Source organism: Miscanthus floridulus, chromosome 7, assembly GCF_019320115.1.
Source record: "Miscanthus floridulus cultivar M001 chromosome 7, ASM1932011v1, whole genome shotgun sequence".
In the NCBI taxonomy this organism is placed as follows: domain Eukaryota; kingdom Viridiplantae; phylum Streptophyta; class Magnoliopsida; order Poales; family Poaceae; genus Miscanthus; species Miscanthus floridulus.
The window spans coordinates 86,793,048-86,811,766 of record NC_089586.1 but is presented as its reverse complement, the minus strand read 5'-3'; the positions used below and the strand labels follow the sequence as shown (position 1 = coordinate 86,811,766).

At 43.5% G+C, this 18,719-nt stretch overlaps 1 pseudogene; it reads right to left on the bottom strand.

The window, feature by feature from the left end:
* Positions 1–773: 773 nt before the first annotated feature.
* The window catches only part of LOC136465807 (amino-acid permease BAT1 homolog), a 29,556-nt pseudogene continuing 11,610 nt past the window's right edge, over positions 774–18,719 (bottom strand).

Below are 18,719 nucleotides of genomic sequence, written 5' to 3'. Positions count from 1 at the left end.
ATAAGTCACCTAACTTGTTATCTAGTGCACCATAGGTCCATACTGCTCCGTCAGCGATTTCTTGCCGATGTGGCATGACAGCGTGGCATCTTCTTTTACATCTAATCCCTCACACTTATTTCTTCTTTTACGGCACGACGGGCACATGCATGGGCGCGTGGACGACACGCTCCTCCACCGCACACGGTAAGCAGCAGCATACCAGGGAGCACTCGTGGATCAGGTGATTACGGCCCCATGGGCAATGGCGTGGTTGCTGCTGCATTAGAGTGCCTGTCCAGTCACCGTTCCTCACCCACCACTACCTCCCCATCAACGCGGCGTCCTCGGCGGCCAACCGCGACCACAGGATCCGGCGCATGAAGCGCGTGCTGGACGCGGCCGACCTCGAGCTCGTCAAGCTGATGGTCATGGGCGAAGGGCTGGACCTCGATGACGCGCTCGCCATGCACTACGCCGTCCAGCACTGTGGCCGCAATGTTGTCAAGGCGCTGCTGGAGCTCGGAGTGGGGACAGGGGCGGGCATGGGCGCTCCGTCATCGGCGTCCGGACGGCCGGCCGCGACGCGGCACCTCACCTCCGAGCGCGATGGTGGACGACTGTGGTTGCGCCGATGCGGCACGAGGAGGAGCTGCTCCTGCGCCTGCGACGTCTGCCGCTGTCCGACGACGGGCGTGACCACGCCGAACTCCGTAGCCACCGCTCGTGCTCCGCCACCCGCCTCCCCGACCCAGACGACGATGATGGGGCTAGAAGAAGCACGCATGGTGGTACTACGGCGGCGGCTGTGGCTGGGTAGAGAACAGAGTATGTTGGAAGAGGAGGACGTTTGTGATAGGCCCTCGAAACCAGAACCGGGCGTGGAGCACCCACGTGCGCGAGGCTGAGCACTAGCACGCCGCCGACGGCCACCGGCGTGTAGTTCAATGTCTCTTGGTGACGGGGTACGCCACCGGCAGGCAGAAGAGCATGGTGACGAGGGCCACCCAGAGCACGCCCACCGAGCTAACGGCGACGCCGAATCTCCCAAGGTGGGATGGCCCTGGCATGAACGACCTCCTCGCCGTCGTCATGCGGAACAAGATGGGCAGCGCATAGGCGATGTATAGACCCAGCGTCACGATGGACACCTGAAAGCTCTAGTTTGGTTTTGGTTAATTGATGAAACTCTAAGTGCTAACCTTGTTTATCAAAGATGATTATGAGAAAGGTAGCACTACTCCAAGTGATGAAGCAATGGTGAAGATCATGACAATGGTGATGGCATGGTGATGGTCAAATGCTTAAACTTAGAAAAGAAAAAAGAAAAAAAACAAAAGGCTCAAGGCAAAGGTATAAAATGTAGGAGCCATTTTGTTTTAGTGATCAAGACACTTAGCGAGTGTGAACACATTTAAGATAGATAGCCGTACTATTAAGAGGTGTGAAACTCGTATCGAAATGCGGTTATCAAAGTGCCACTAGATGCTCTAATTCATTGCATATGCATTTTAGGATCTAGTGGAGTGCTAACACCCTTGAAAACATTTGTGAAAATATGCTAACATATGTGCATAAGGTGATACACTTGGTGGTTAGCACATTTGAGCAAGGGTGAAGAAGACAGAGGAGATGCCAGCGTCGATCAAGTGATCGAACGCTGGATCTGAATGCACCGGACGCTGACTGCCTACGTCCGGTCGCGCTGACTTGGTGGTACAGTAGCTAGGGTATACCACTAGACGCTGGGCTGTGTCCGGTCGAGATGGACCGGACGTGTTTGGTCGAGGAAAAATGGATTTGGACCCTTACTGTACTCGACCGGACACTGAGGCTCCAGCGTCCGGTCAGTTTAGCCGGAGCATCCGGTCAGCACTTAGCCGTTGTGATCTGACGGTTCAGTTTTAACTCAGAGTGACACGTGGCATAAATCAGTGGACCGGACGCTGAGTCCAGGGTCCGATCAGTATGACCGGGGCATCCAATCAGAGCGCGTTTTGCCCAGTGAAGGGGTATAACGGCTCTATTCAATGGGGGCTTCTATTTAAGCCCCATAGCCGGTTGTAGCTCCAACTCTTGCACATTTTCATTGATATAGCAACCTTGTGAGCTTAGCAAAAGCACTCCCACTCATCTACATCATTGATTCATCATCTTTGTGAGATTAGGAGAGAATCCAAGTGCATTGCTTGAGTGATTGCATCTAGAGGCACTTGGTATTCGTGTTGCGCTACGGATTTCGCTTGTTACTCTTGGCGGTTGCCACCACCTAGATGGCTCGATGCAGCGGTGGAGGATCGGCATGAGTTGGTGATTGTTTGTGGCCGTCTTCGGTGATTGTAAGGGGAGTTGTACCTTCCCCGGTAGAGTGCCGAAAGGTAACTCTAGTAAATTGCTCGTGTCATTGAGTTACCTCACTTGTGGGTCGGTTCTTGCAGTGTCCTATCATGTGGATGAGGTTTATGAAACACCTCTTAGCTGCTGAACCACCAAGTGTTGGTCGACACAACGGGGACTAGCGTGTTGGCAAGCACGTGAACCTCAGGAGAAAAATCGGTTGTCTCTTGTCATTTGCATTCTCCCGGTGATTGGCTTAATCTTTATCTTGTGATTGGTTCATCCCTTACACGGTGGTATAATCACTCTACTCACCTATTTACATTCATCTAGTTGAGCTCTTTAGAGTAGCAAGTTTGAGAGCTCTTAGTGAGTAGTTACATAGCAAGTTTTGGTGCCTAAGTAATCATTGCAACTAGAATTGTTGGATAGGTGGCTTGCAACCCTTGTAGAGCTAGAGCAAGTTTCCATTACGCTATTTGTCATACTAATCAAATTGCTCTAGTTGCTTTGTAGATTTTTAAATAGGCTATTCACCCCCCTCTAGCCATATTAGGACCTTTCAAGTGGTATCAGAGTCATGGTCACCGTTTAATTGAAGGCTTAACAACCTCGGTGTCAAATTATGGCTCAAGTTGTGTTCAACCATGTGGGGGGCAAACCACCGTTCTTTGATGGCACATGCTATGATTATTAGAAGAGAAAGATGAGGATGTATCTTGGTTCAATCAATGATCAAGTATGGGAAGTGACCGAGAATGACTATGCTATCATTGATCCTGATGATCCAACCAACCAAGATAAGATCAACAAGCAATATAATACAATGGCTCTCAACACCATATACAATGCCATTGATTCCAAGGTGTTTGAGCAAATCAAGGATTATGAAAGAGCAAATGAGGTGTGGAAGAGATTGGAGGAAACATATGAGGGCACACCGGTTGTGAAGAGTGCCAAGTTGTACATTCTCAAGGACAAGTTGACAAGTTTCAAGATGAAGGATGATGAGAGCATTCCGGAGATGTTCCATCGGCTACAAGTAATTATCAATGACTTGAAGGCTTTGGGAGAAAAGATCAAGGATGATGATGTCTTCCATCGATTCTTGATGTGCTTACCTCCAAGATTTAAGATGTTGAGATTGCTCATCATAAGAGGAGGATTGAAGGATATTACCCCTAACCAAGTACTAGGTGATGTCATGACATAAGAGACATACCATGTGGAAAGGGAGGGGGATGACAAGGATAACAAGAAGGAAGAAGAAGACAAGAAGAAGAAAAGCATAGCATTCAAGGCTAGCTCATCATCATCATCAAAGAACAAGGGCAAGTCTAAGAAAGAATCAAGTGATGATGATGATCTTAGTGATATTGATGATGAAGCTATGACTCTCTTTGTGCGTAAGATGGGAAAATTCATGAAGAAGAAGGGCTATGGTGCAAGAAAGAGAAGAGATCACACCAAGAAGAAAGAGTATGTGAGAAGATGCTATAATTACAAGAGCCCCGATCATATAGTCATAAATTGTCCATACAATAGTGACAATGATGAGGATGAGAAGAAGAAGCATAAGGAGGATAAGAAAGAAAAGAAGGAGAAGAAGGATAAGAGAATGACCTTCCAAAAGAAGAAGAAGGGTGGAGGCTATTTGGTCACATGGGATAGTGATGGCTCTTCGGATAGTGATAGCTCTAGTGATGATGACAAAAAATCTATCAAGAGAGCACTAGCAAGCATCGCCATCAACAACAAGCCCTCTATCTTCGACACTCCATCGATGTGCCTCATGGCAAAACCTACTAAGGTAAAATATGATGTGAGTGATGATGATGAATGTGAAAGTGATGCTTGTAGGAGTGATGATGATGATGAGAAGTACTCCAAGGAGGAGCTCATGGACATATGTGAGCAAGTACATACTTGCTTTGAGATAAAGAGAAAGGAGTGCAAGGAATTGAACAAGAAAGTCAAATTTCTTGAGCAATCCCTTGATGAGCTAAATGCCACTCATAAGAGGCTAATGGAAGCCCATGAGAAGCTTGGCAAAGCTCACTCTAAGCTTGAAAAGGCTCACTCCTCTCTCATTGAGCAAGTCAAAGTGGAGGAAGCCAAGAAGGAGCAAGTAATCATATCATGTGATGTGGGACTAATATGTGATCTTATTGATGAATCTATTTTTGTTGCTTCCACTAACACTTCTTGTAGCACTACTACTTCCACTTCACCCTCGAGTGATGGTCTCACTTGTGATGCCTCACTTATGGTGGAAAATGAAACCCTTAAGAAGAAGGTGAATGAGCTCACTCGTGCCTTAGGCAATGTCTATGGTGGAAAAGCCCACTTGCTAAAGTGATTGGATAGCCAAAGATTTTCTCTCAACAAAGAGGGATTAGGCTATACCCTCAAGAAGGGCAAGGCGGCCTTTGTCACTCCCAGAGCTAGCTTTATGAAGGGCAATGGTTGGTTTTGCAATAGATGCAAGCAAGTTGGGCATATAGAGCAAAATTGCAAGACTAACAAGAACAAGCTACCTAATGTATCCTCAATCAAATTTGATTCTTGTTACATGCTTTATAAGGGTGCCAATGATGTGAAGGCTAAGTTCATTGGTACACCAATTATGGGCCCAAAGAAGAAGGCCATTTAGGTACCAAAGACCTTGGTGACTAACCTATAAGGACCCAAGCAAGTTTGGGTACCTAAAAGGAATTGATCTTCTTTTGTAGGTAAATTATAAAGCCGAAGGAAGGCATTGGGTGCTTGATAGTGGATGCACACAACACATGACCAGTGATCCAAGAATGTTCAATTCAATCAATGAAAGCAAGAGCAATGGGATTGATAGTATCACATTTGGTGACTATGGCAGAACCTCCTAAGTTATAGGGCCCATATGCACCTGTCACTGTCCGACGACCATTGACATCTATGCATATGTTTCCATGAACTTAAAAAGACTATTGGGTGTCCTCGGGGAACCCCGAATCATCCATGATTTCCGAGCAGGATCACGTTACAGAGTCATTGCAGTATTACAACATTTATTCAAATATCAAAACCAGAGTAAAAACAACGGAAGTCTTACGGTCATAGTTTACAGACTAGTTGTTTCACACCTTACAAACTAAGTTCAATAATTATTACAAACCATAGTAATAGTGGAGTGGCATAATTAACATATGCTTAACACACAAAATAAACATCCTGCCCAAGGATCACACATTTACTTCTCATCGTCAGAATGAACGATAGTCATACAGCACGATCCAAAACAGATCTGCTCATGACGCTCACCTACAACAAGGGTCAACGAACCCTGAGTACAAAAGTACTCAACAAGACTTAACCGAAATATTAACTGATAAACTTAGTAATGTAGGCTCAGGGATTCAAGGTATAGCTATAACAATGATCAAAGTTCTTTTGCGTAAAAGCTCTTTTAATAAAATTCTTTATATAGAAGACTTCTTTAAGAATTATATACAAAACTGACATGATCCGCACTGAGATCATGAAACTTCATATCCAACACTTTCACAAGCCTTATTCAAGTTCTAGTTATTAATGCTACGATGATGAACAGTGAGTTGAGTCTCCATAACCAAGGAGCAACGACGATTCGAACCGATTAAAAACCCAGCTGGGAATTCCAGACCACACGACATATGCAGGTCCCCGACCTACATATACCAACCTACCCTTGGATCCTCTAAAACAAGAACGGGTCCGCGCCACCCGAGAATACAGTACTCCACCATTCCAGCCCATGGCCACGTGGGTACACGCTATTCCCGCCATCTCTCCACTCCCAGTGCGCGAGTAGCCATTCTCGTAATAGAATTGCCAAGTTCAGGCTTACCGGAGTATGTGGTTAATACTACAAATTCTCACCTCATGCAATTCAACAACGGACGTGCCTTAATTGACACAGGCGGAAAGAACCCGCTCACAAGATCTCCATGTCTTGTGGCTCACACACACCGAGTTCGCCTGGTCTAGATTTATTACTCCACATTCCCATATCACATGCTAACATAGTTAACCAATGTTCCGTTTAAAACTTGCAGGTAACAGGTAGTCATCCGACTTTCATCGTTCTACGCATAGCTAAGCAAGACTAGGCATATACGAGTTTAAAACTGGTAATATGGTAAATATGGAATAACAAGGGTGGTAATGCACCAATTAGGCTTTTACTTAACTCCTAATCACTTAATGCAGTAACTGAAAGCAAAAGCGAAATTAATTTATAAAACACAAGGTAGGGTTGTATGCATCCGGGGCTTGCCTTCATTGACGGAAAAGTCCGATTCCTACGACGTTACACAAGGATTCGATCCGACCTCAACAGACGGATTAACCTCCTCAACAGCTTGATTAACTATCACGTTTTCACCTTCGTTCACTACACGTAATAACAATGCCATGTTTAACATGATGCGGAATACGAAACATGATGCTCGATGATGGATGCAAAATTAACAATTTAAATACAACTTTCCTTCGCGGTACAGTTGCAAGTCAAACAACTAAATCTTTTTCATAACACATACATCAATTGCCAAGGATCATCATCAACTAATGACCCAAGGTCATCACTCAATCCAAAATTTCAACCAAAACCTAAATCATTAAAGGTTACTATTCGCTTTTATGAATTAATTATTTAATTCAAAATTATGAAATAAATCAACTTATTCTAATTGAGCTCAAAATTTTAGTACATGTTCATTACATGATAAGTAAGTGGTAAAACAAATTTCATAATTTTTGGACAATTAAATAAGCCTAGAAAAATCATGGAAATCCACTTATTAATAAATTGAGCAATTTTTATCACATTCAAAAATTACTAAAAAACATTATTTCATATTTTTCTTAAATACTATACATCACAGAGAAGTCACACAAAAATTTTCATAATTTGTGGAGCTTTAAATAAATCTACACAAAAATAACAAAAATAGACACTATTCATTCAAATTTGAAAATAGAAAAATCCATTTAAACGCTGAGTCACTGACAACCGGGTCCTACTTGTCATCTTCTACCTCGCGCTTTGACCACGGCGACACTCGCGCTGACCGGTGAAAACTCGCCGACGACGAGCTCAACAGCGACGACCAAGGTACTGAAATGATCCCTACACCCCTACGCGTCGATTGGTGGCACAATCGAGCCTTGACACTAACTGGACCAAGCACCACGACGGCCATGGCGGACACGACGGCACGGCCATGCTACACCGGCGACACCAGTGCGGTAGTGATTAAACAAAGGACATAGGAAGCATCAGGAGCTCACCCCGAACGCGTTGGAGCCAAAGACCGAGCCGGAGGAGCAACAGCAAGGGGGGTTCGACGTTCAGCGCGAACACGGCGGAGCAAAACGTCGTTGGTGATGGTGTACCAGCGACTGCAGTGGTCAAAATGAACAACCAACTATGGAGTAAGCACCACAGCATCGAGACGAAACCATAGGTACACAGAGCATGGACAGCAGCTCACCGGAGGGCGCTGGCCACGGAGATGCGCTTGCGACGGGAAGGTCACCGGCCGTGAAGAAGAAAGACGTGGACAGCGAGTTTCCGGTGGAGATAAACTGAATTGGTGGGTCGGTTGGATGCGTAAGGTTAAGGCGGAGCTGAGACTAGCTTATCAGCGACGGTGGAGCACGACAACGATGGCACGGGCTCGCCGGAGTGGAGCAGCGGCGACGGGAAAATAGAGCAAGGGAGAAGGGCAACGACGATGGCGGCTCAGGCTAAAAAGGATGGCCAGGAAGCTCAAGGAAGCCACGACGAAGTCTTCAGTGCGCCAACGCAACACCCAGACGGCCACGCGCGCGACTGGAAGCAAGCCGAAGCTTGCCGGCGGTGTAGCGTAAGCAGTAAACACTGTTCACAGTAATTACAAGTTTGCCATTCGCCAAAATTCACAAATTACTCTCAAATTTTCATAACAACTCAAAAATCTCCAAAAACAAAAGTTGTTCAAAATCAAAAGTTCTACAACTTTGCTTCTATAACCATCTCCTAATTCGGTCAAGATTTTGAAATGAACTTTTGAATTTGAATCGAGAAATTTAATGAATTACGCCTTTTTGAATTACTCGAAATTTTTCTAAACAACTTGAAAAACTCCAAAGATAAACTTTGTATAACTTTCCAAGCTCTACACTTTTGCTTTTGGGCTTAACCCCAAAATATGCTTAGATTTTGAAATGGATTTTTGGGGTAGGATTTAAATGCTGAAAATCAGGGTTTTCGAAATTTCAAAACAATACAAGCATTTCAAATTTGATTCAAACAACACAATTCAACACATACAACATAAAGTAAACTTGTTTTAGTAAATGCACATCAAAGTTCTCACCACTGCCAAATGCTTTGCAATGTATATGATGACATGTCAGATTTTAATATTTAAACACCTAAGGTGTTACAATCCTTCCCCCTAAAAGAAATCTCGCCCCGAGATTCAAAGCCATAGGGTAAGTAATGGAAAAGGAAATGTGTCACGAGAACACATACAAAATCTGTCCATAAAACAGCCGAGGTTCCTTATATAAAACACAACTTGTACTACCAAGCTCAACTAACATTACTCTATTTTATATAGACGCTAGAAACTCTGGAAACTTTTCTAACAAGTAATCTTCTGATTCCCAAGTAGCTTCCTCTTCTGAATGTTGATTCCATTGTATCTTATAGAACTTGATTGTCCTTCTTCGAGTAATGCGATCTTTCTGATCCAACACTCGGATAGGATATTCGGAATAAGTTAAATCTGTTTCTAGTTCTACTCCTTCAACTTCAACATTCTGTTCAGGCACTCAGAGACACTTCTTCAATTGAGAAACATGGAACACATCATGCACAGCTGCGAGATGTTCAGGTAACTTCAAACGATATGCCACTTTTCCATATCTCTCCAAAATTTGATATGGTCCAATGTGTCGGGGTGCCAACTTTCCTTTAACACCAAAACGGTTAACTCCCTTCATTGGTGATACTTTCAGATATACAAAATCTCCTTTGTTAAATACCAATGGTCTTCGTCTTTTATCCGCATAACTCTTTTGGCGGGACTGAGCTATCTTCAAATTACTCTGTATTTGCCTAACCTTGTCTTCTGTTTCTTTCACAAGGTCAACTCCAAAGAATCTTCTCTCTCCTGGCTCAGACCAACTCAATGATGTCCTGCATCTACGACCATAGAGTGCTTCAAATGGAGCCATTCTAATGCTTTCCTGATAACTATTGTTGTATGAGAACTCGGCCAAAGGTAAGCATTCATCCCACTTATTAGAATAGTTAAGGACACAACACCTTAACATATCTTCAAGTACTTGATTAACTCTTTCAGTCTATCCATCAGTCTGCGGATGATAAGCTGTACTATACAGAAGTTTGGTACCCAATAAAGAATGCAATTGTTTCTAAAAGTTGGAGACAAACTGTGTACCCCTATCTGACACAATAGTCTTGGGTACTCCATGGAGACTCATGATTCTTGCTAAATACATCTTGGCATATTGGATCGTAGGATATATTGTCTTGACTGGAAGAAAATGTGCTGACTTAGTGAGTCGATCTACAATAACCCATACTGAGTCAAATCCCTTTGATGTCTTGGGTAGACCAACAATAAAGTCTATACTTATGTCCTCCCACTTCCAAGATGGAATAGGTAATGGTTGTAATTCACCAGCAGACCTCAAATGTATAGCTTTCACCTTTTGACAAGTATCACACTTTGCTATATATCTAGCAATCTCTATTTTCATTTTAGTCCACCAGAATCTTTGCTTCAAGTCATGGTACATCTTGTTACTTCCCGGATGGATTGATAACCTAGTAGCATGTGCCTCATCTAGAATTGACTGCCGCAACTCAGGAACTTTTGGTACCACCAGGCGATCCTTGAACCATAACACATCTTCATCATCTATGCTAAAGCATTCCGCTTTTCCATTCTTGACTCTTTCCTTAATATGGGCTATACCCTTGTTTTCCTTCTGAGCAGCAATAACTTGATCTCAAATAGTGGCTTCAACAATTATGTTGGTCAAACTTCCTTGTTGAATTACTTCTACATTCAACTTTTCCATTTCTTGACATAAATTCAAACCCATTGTTCTCACTGTTAGACAATTGCAATAACTTTTGCGACTGAGGGCATCTGCAACTACATTTGCTTTACCAGGGTGATAATGTACTTCCAAATCATAATCCTTAATCAGTTCTAACCATCTTCTTTGTCGCATGTTCAATTCTGACTAAGTAAAGATATACTTTAAGCTCTTATGGTCTGTATACATATGGCACGTATTACCAAGCAGGTAATGTCGCCAAATCTTCAGAGCATAAACCACAGCTGCTAACTCCAAGTCATGAGTCAGATAGTGTTCTTCATGCTGCTTAAGTTGCCTGGACGCATAGACAATGACTCGGCCTTCTTGCATCAACACACACCCAATACCAATACCTGAAGCATCACAATAAACATCAAACAGCTTCTCGATGTCAGGTTGGGCTAACACTAGTGCAGTGGTTAACAGTCTCTTCAAAGTCTAGAAAGCCTCCTCACAATCTGATGACCAGACAAACTTAACTTGGTTCTTCAACAATTCAGTTATGGACTTTGATATTTTTGAGAAATCTAGAATAAACCGACGGTAATACCCCGCCAATCTAAGAAAACTCCGAACTTGATGAACTGTGGCTGGCGGTTTCCAATCAAGCACATCTTTCACTTTGCTAGGATCAACTGCAACTCCTTTGCTGACAAGACATGTCCAAGAAATTGCACTTCCTTAAGCCAAAAATCACACTTGCTGAACTTGGCATATAGTTGATGTTCTCTCAAGCGGGTCAGAACAATTCTGAGATGTTCCGCATGTTCTTTCTTATTCTTGGAATATACTAAAATGTCATCAATAAACACCACTACAAACTTGTCTAGCTCAGGCATGAATACTGAGTTCATTAGATACATAAAATAAGCTGGAGCATTTGTCAAACCAAAAGACATTACCAAGTATTCATATAATCCATATCCTGTGGTAAATGCCGTTTTGGAAATATCCTCAGGCTTTATCTTGGTTTGGTGATATCCTGATCTCAAATCTATCTTGGAGAAAACTTTGGCTCTGGCCAATTGATCAAAAAGTAGATCTATCCGAGGTAATGGATACTTATTCTTGATGGTCACTTCATTCAATGGACAATAGTCGACATATAACCTTAGGGTCTCATCTTTCTTTTTCACAAAAATTGTCGGACATCCCCAAGGTGAGGAACTAGGTTGGATAAACCCTTTCTCAATCAATTCTTGCAACTGAGTCTTCAACTCGGCCAATTCCTTAGGTGGCATCCTATAAGCTCTTCGAGAAATCGGAGCTGTTCCAGGTTGTAATTCTATATTGAACTGTACATCCCTATCAGGTGGTAAACCAGGTAAATCTTCAGGAAATGCATCCGGAAATTCACACACTACCAGAATATCTCTAATCTCTTTGACAGCAGTTGCACAAATCTTGCCCACTGATCTTCTTAGGGTTGGAAGTTGGATGAGAAGTTGAGAATTACTATCAGGCAAACTCACTCTTAATGTCCTATTCAAAACATCTATAACAACCTTATGCTGATACATCCAATTCATTCTTAATATTACATCTATATCCTGATCCTTAAGGATAATCATGGTAGTGGGAAAAATATGCCCACCCAGGTTTACGGGTACCTGGTATACCATTTCCTTAGTACACAGACGTCCCCCAGGCGACTGTATAAAGAAACTTTCCTTTGTAGCCCCAATTGAAATTTCATGCTTCACGACAAATGTTCTATTGATGAATGAATATGATGCGCCAAAATCAAAAAGTATAACTGCAGGGTGATTGGCAATAGGAAACATACCCATCATCACTGGCTCCCCTTCCGGAATTTCTCCAGCTTGAATATAGAACACCCGTCCTATCTTCCTCTCATCTTTGCCCTTCTGAGCATTATGATTGGGGTTCTTGTTCGGTGCCTGACCCTGTTGTTGATTAGCAGGGGCCTTCTGATAATTTTGATTAGCCTGCCTAGGATATGGACATTCTCTGGAGAAATGACCAGTCCTTCCACAATTGTAGCACAGATAGTTGTGACCCTGGGATGTTGGAGCATTGCCACCAGGAGCATTGGTTGACTGTGAACTCGGATATGTTATAGCAGGATGGACATTTGACTGTTGCCCGGCTTGGAACTGCGGCGGACGATAAGGAGGACGATTATGATGTACTAGATGATAAATCACCCTCTGCCTCTTCTGATTTCCCCCAAAAGATCTAGACGGCACTCTTTTTCTTTTTGAGCTCCTTATGCTGCCGATACTTTGACTCTGAAGCAATTGCAATATTTACGGCCTCATGGTAAGTAACATTGGTGCAAGTGGTCATCATAGTCTGCAACTTGGTATTCAGGCCTCTCATAAACCACCTCTTCTTCTTGGCATCAGTATTGACATGTTCGGATGCATATTGGGACAGATGATTAAATCTTCCCACATACTGCATCACGGTTTGATCTCTTTGTTTCAAAGCAAGGAATTCATCTAGCTTCATAGCCATCACTCCTTCAGGGATATAATGGGCTCTGAAGGCAGTATGGAACTCAGCCCAAGTTATTGGAATGCCAGCAGGTTGCATAGCCACTAAGTTTGCCCACCAAGCACTTGCTGCTCCTCTAAGTTGTTCGGCGGCAAACATAGGTTTCTGATACTCCATGCATGGAATAAGGTCAAATTTCTGCTCCATGGTTCGAAGCCAGTCATCAGCCTCTAATGGTTCATCTACCTTGGTGAACACCGGGGGTCTTGTGTCTGTGAAATCAACATATGTAGCCTCCTGTCGGTTATGGTGGTGTCCACGGTTTCCGTACATCTGATTCTAATTACTCTGAGCCATCTCATGAAGCAAATGAGAATTTTCAGCCATCACATTGACAAGTGCGGTTATAGCATCAGCTAAATTTGTTGGAACTGGTGGCGGATCTGGAATACCGTCCTCATCTTGTGAAGTTCCCGGAATAAACAAACCTCGCGTACGATGCATCTGCTCATAACAAACCAAACTTTATTCACATGTCTTTATTGGATTGTACCAAAGCTTACTCTAGACACATTACATAGAGTTTACTAATGTACAAACAAACCCACGAGTACGAAAATAGAACTACATAACTTAACTAGAGCTATTATTATACAACTCTACTCTTTTCCTCAATTTCTTCAAACTTCAGGCTCGGTATCCATTCCGGAATTATTACCGCCTTCATCATCACTTTCATCGATCATTACTAACTCTTTAGGATCTTCTTCTTCTTCTTCCGATTCACTTTCATCGGCAAGGATGACACCTGGGTCCATGGCATCAGCTTGAGGCTCATGATTCGGGTTTAGTAGATTGCTAAGCCTATGAACTTCCTCATGTAGATAGGTATTATGTTCTTCTAAATCTTCTACATAGAATTCTAGCTCATGAGTTCTAGCTCTAGCTACATTTTCCCTGTGCCAAGCTTCATTTCTTCCTTCCACCGTATGAACTAACATACTTTCGTAGTTCCTATGCGCGGTGGTGAGCTGCCTCAATTGACCCTATAATTCTCCTATTTGTATAATATCCAAAGCCCTCTCTCTAGTAGATTGTGCTAACTCCATAGAAACCCTCAGTATCTCTGCCTGGGGATCAGGCCTAGTACTGCTACTACTAGCACCATCATTTCTAGGGGCAAGTTGGTGACGAGGAACTCCTTTGGGTCCAGTGGACTTACGGGGCGTCATCTTGGCACGAGCCATACTGTAGGAAGCCAATTTAATCCAAGTAAGACCATTTAATCAAAGTCTAAAGAGCAGCTATGATGGATTACATTCCTCAAACCAGACTCACTACTTAACTCCAGACTAAGAGGTGAAGGAAGTAACGAGTGAATTATTCATGATGCATGAATCGTTCTCACGAACAAAAACATCGAAGTTAATAATGCACATAAATAACATTTATTTTTATATAGGGCATAGTAATATTACTACTCCACCACACAAAACCTTTTTAATCAAATATGGAATGGTGAGAAAAAATAAGATAAGTCAGAAGCAATTTGGACCAAATTATCAAGTTAAATTTAGTCATCCCAAATCATTTTGAAGTTTTTGTAAAACAATACAACAAAAACCTTATAACGATCGCTCTGATACCATTCTGTGGCAGAACCTCCTAAGTTATAGGGCCCATATGCACCTGTCACTGTCCGACGACCATTGACATCTATGCATATGTTTCCATGAACTTAAAAAGACTATTGGGTGTCCTCGGGGAACCCCGAATCATCCACGATTTCCGAGCAGGATCACGTTACAAAGTTATTGCAGTATTACAACATTTATTCAAATATCAAAACCAGAGTAAAAACAGCGGAAGTCTTACGGTAACATAGTTTACAGACTAGTTGTTTCACACCTTACAAACTAAGTTCAATAATTATTACAAACCATAGTAATAGTGGAGTGGCATAATTAACATATGCTTAACACACAAAATAAACATCCTGCCCAAGGATCACACATTTACTTCTCGTTGTCAGAATGAACGATAGTCATGCAGCACGATCCAAAACAGATCCGCTCATGAGGCTCACCTGCAACAAGGGTCAACGAACCCTGAGTACAAAAGTACTCAACAAGACTTAACCAAAATATTAACTGATAAACTTAGTAATGCAGGCTCAGGGATTCAAGGTATAGCTATAACAATGATCAAAGTTCTTTTGCGTAAAAGCTCTTTTAATAAAATTCTTTATATAGAAGACTTCTTTAAGAATTATATACAAAACTGACATGATCCGCACTGAGATCATGAAACTTCATATCCAACACTTTCACAAGCCTTATTCAAGTTCTAGTTATTAATGCTACGATGATGAATAGTGAGTTGAGTCTCCATAACCGAGGAGCAACGACGATTCGAACCGATTAAAAACCTAGCTAGGAATTCCAGACCACACGACATATGCAGGTCCCCGACCTACATATACCAACCTACCCTTGGATCCTCTAAAACAAGAATGGGTCCGCGCCACCCGAGAATACAGTACTCCACCATTCCAGCCCATGGCCACGTGGGTACACGCTATTCCCGCCATCTCTCCACTCCCAGTGCGTGAGTAGCCATTCTCGTAATAGAATTGCCAAGTTCAGGCTTACCGAAGTATGTGGTTAGTACTATAAATTCTCACCTCATGCAATTCAACAACAGACGTGCCTTAATCGACACAGGCGGAAAGAACCCGCTCACAAGACCTCCACGTCTTGTGGCTCACACACACCGAGTCCGCCCGGTCTAGATTTATTACTCCACATTCCCATATCACATGCTAACATAGTTAACCAATGTTCCGTTTAAAACTTGCAGGTAACAGGTAGTCATCCGACTTTCATCGTTCTACGCATAGCTAAGCAAGACTAGGCATATACGAGTTTAAAACTGGTAATATGGTAAATATGGAATAACAAGGGTGGTAATGCACCAATTAGGCTTTTACTTAACTCCTAATCACTTAATGCAGTAACTGAAAGTAAAAGCGAAATTAATTTATAAAACACAAGGTAGGGTTGTATGCATCCAGGGCTTGCCTTCGTTGACGGAAAAGTCCGATTCCTGCGACGTTACACAAGGATTCGATCCAACTTCAACAGATGGATTAACCTCCTCAACAGCTTGATTAACTACCACATTTTCACCTTCGTTCACTACATGTAATAACAATGCCATGTTTAACATGATGCGGAATATGAAACATGATGCTCGATGATGGATGCAAAATTAACAATTTGAATACAACTTTCCTTCGCGGTACAGTTGCAAGTCAAACAACTAAATCTTTTTTATAACACATACATCAATTGCCAAGGATCATCATCAACTAATGACCCAAGGTCATCACTCAATCCAAAATTTCAACCAAAACCTAAATCATTAAAGGTTACTATTCGCTTTTATGAATTAATTATTTAATTCAAAATTATGAAATAAATCAACTTATTCTAATTGAGCTCAAAATTTTAGTACATGTTCATTACATGATAAGTAAGTGGCAAAACAAATTTCATAATTTTTGGACAATTAAATAAGCCTAGAAAAATCATGGAAATCCACTTATTAATAAATTGAGCAATTTTTATCACATTCAAAAATTACTGAAAAACATTATTTCATATTTTTCTTAAATACTATACATCACAGAGAAGTCACACAAAAATTTTCATAATTTTTGGAGCTTTAAATAAATCTACACAAAAATAACAAAAACAGACACTATTCATTCAAATATGAAAATAGAAAAATCCATTTGAACGCTGAGTCACTGACAACCGGGTCCTACTTGTCATCTTCTACCTCACGCTTTGACCACGGTGACACGCGCACTGACCGGCGAAAACTCGCCGACGGCGAGCTCAATGGCGACAACCAAGGTACTGAAATGATCCCTACACCCCTACGCGTCGATTGGTGGCACAGTCGAGCCTTGACACTAACTGGACCAAGCACCACGACGGCCATGGCGGACACGATGGCATGGCCATGCTACGCCGGCGACACCAGTGCGGTAGTGATTAAACAAAGGACACAGGAAGCATCAGGAGCTCAACCCGAATGCGTTGGAGCCAAAGACCGAGCCGGAGGAGCAACAGCAAGGGGGGTTCGACGTTTAGTGCGAACACGGCGGAGCAAAACGTCGTCGGTGATGGTGTACCAGCGACTGCAGTGGTCAAAATGAACAACCAACTATGGAGTAAGCACCACGCATCGAGATGAAACCATAGGTACACAGAGCAAGGACAGCAACTCACCGAAGGGCGCTGGCCACGGAGATGCGCTTGCGACGGGAAGGTCGCCGGCCGTGAAGAAGAAAGACGTGGACAGCGAGTTTCCGATGGAGATAAACTAAATTGGTGGGTCGGTTGGATGCGTAAGGTTGAGGCGAAGCTGGGACTAGCTTATCAGCGATGGTGGAGCACGACAACGACGGCACGGGCTCGCCGGAGTGGAGCAGCGGCGACGGGAAAACAGAGCAAGGGAGAAGGGCAACGACGATGGCGGCTCAGGCTAAAAAGGATGGCCAGGAAGCTCAAGGAAGCCACGACGAAGCCTTCAGCGCGCCAACACGATGCCCAGACGGCCACGCGCATGACTGGAAGCAAGCCGAAGCTCGCCGGCGGTGTAGCGCAAGCGGTGAACACTGTTCACAGTAATTACAAGTTTGTCATTCACCAAAATTCACAAATTACTCTCAAATTTTCATAACAACTCAAAAATCTTCAAAAACAAAAGTTGTTCAAAATCAAAAGTTCTACAACTTTGCTTCTATAACCATCTCCTAATTCGGTCTAGATTTTGAAATGAACTTTTGAATTTGAATCGAGAAATTTAACGAATTACGCCTTTTTGAATTACTCGAAATTTTTCTAAACAACTTGAAAAACTCCAAAGATAAACTTTGTATAACTTGCCAAGTTCTACACTTTTGCTTTTGGACTCAACCCCAAAATATGCTTAGATTTTGAAATGGATTTTGGGGGTAGGATTTAAATGCTGAAAATCAGGGTTTTCGAAATTTTAAAACAATACAAGCATTTCAAATTTGATTCAAACAACACAATTCAACACATTTAAAACAAACAAAGATGGCCAACTCCTCGAGCAGGGGCACCATCCACGTCGCCCAAAATAACCTCGGCCATCCGATCAGCTACAAACGGCGGGGGGCTCCCGGATGGCCAGATGGGCCACGTCGCCCGAAAACCATTTGCTTTCCTGATTGGTCCACCTTGGCATCTCCCTTCTCAGCAAAAAAAACATCCGCTCGTCTCTCCTCCCCACCCCGTCGCTCCTCCCGGCACCCGACGCGGCGGTACCTGCGGCGGTGGCGCCGCCCACGGCCGGCCTTCCCCTCTCTCCTTCCCTCTCCTCCAGCGTTGCGGCGTGCTGGACGGGTCAGACTTCGGCCTCGTCATCGCGCGGTGGCTGCGGCGTCGGCGCCCTCCACACGAAACCCTAGGTGCCTCTTCCCGGCCGCTGCCGGCTGCGACGTACCTCCTCTTCCTCTCTTCCTCTCCCTCTCCCTCTCTCTCCTAGGGTGCCAGCGCTGCAGCAGGCCCCAACCGCGCCAGCTTCCCTGCGTCGCGCGCGTCCATGGGCCCTAGCAGCGGGCGAGGCGAGACCGGCCGGCCATGGCGTCACGCCCCTACCCATGCCGGCGTCGAGCCTCCTCAGCTTCATTGCGGTCGTCGGCCGGGCCTCGCAGCTGGGAGCAGCCGGTGCGCTCTCCTTTGCGCACCCTCTCGCTTCTCCCG